Here is a 1,203-nt window from a genome sequence, read left to right as displayed (position 1 = left end):
GCATAAACCACATCTTTAACAAGAACCCCATTAGTTCTCAAGATGCCACCATCTCCACACACCATGAATATAACCAAGAACCCCATGAGTCCTCAAGATCTAACCTTCTTCACACACCATGAAAATAACAAGTGCACTATGTAAATGTTAAAGATGCTTCTACAACAACAGGATCAAAGGCAAACCTCCAACATCTACAAACACTCAATAAATATATCAATGCCAAAATATCCCACTCAAACATGGTACCAAGTCACCTATGGCATCATAAAATCCATCTCCTATATGAAGATCCTCTAGATCTACACTCACGCAACCAAAGAGTTAGGGCCAAGTGAAACCAAGATCTCCAAACCAAGAAGATACAAACCAGACCAGGAACTAATCCTACATTGTCATCTCATCACTATCACAAGCTCCCACTAAATTGTGTATCCAAGCTATCCATGACATCATGATGAAAAACCATCCTCTAACTATGTGAATCAATCAAGGCATCAAACTATCAAAGAACTCAAAGTGCACATCATGAGCTCCTCAAAAGAAACTAAATAACCATGATCCTCAACCAAGAAGATATACCACCATAACCAAATTAGGAATCCAAACCAATGAATACCAAGGATGTACATGTATATCCAATCATGTCATGTCAAAATCCAAGGCACCATGATCACATTAATGAACTGAGCATCTGACCCTCAATATGTCCAACCTGTCAGCATAAAATAGTCAACCACAATACTCCACCATAACTATACCTGATAATAACATCTCATCCCTTCTGCATGAAGAAAAATATGCAAATCATGTGACTTAGGGCATAGATAACCCAAATACAAGCCACCAATCTGAATATGCATCAATAATGAAAGATCAATGGGCAAAGACAACCCATATCCAAGCCATAAATGCAACCTATAAGTATAGACTACTTACAACACTGCATAACTTGTAGACCCAACAAGTCATCATACATATCCAAACCAAATACTAATAACCATATCAAATGAGATCAATCTGAAATGTGAAATAAGTATACAATAACATCAAATCTTAAATCTCCACAATATACAATGTCATAAACTCACAATGTTACCATAGTCAATATATACCATAAATTGTTCAGATTAATATATCACCAAATAAACTATGCCAAACCTACACCAAATTTGAACCAATGTGTAGAGCTCTCCAAGAGTT

This window comes from Cupressus sempervirens, chromosome 5 (assembly GCF_028749045.1).
Source record: "Cupressus sempervirens isolate cs-2001-9-10 chromosome 5, ASM2874904v1, whole genome shotgun sequence".
NCBI classification, from domain to species: Eukaryota; Viridiplantae; Streptophyta; class Pinopsida; order Cupressales; family Cupressaceae; genus Cupressus; species Cupressus sempervirens.
Note: the sequence above shows the minus strand (reverse complement) of the source record.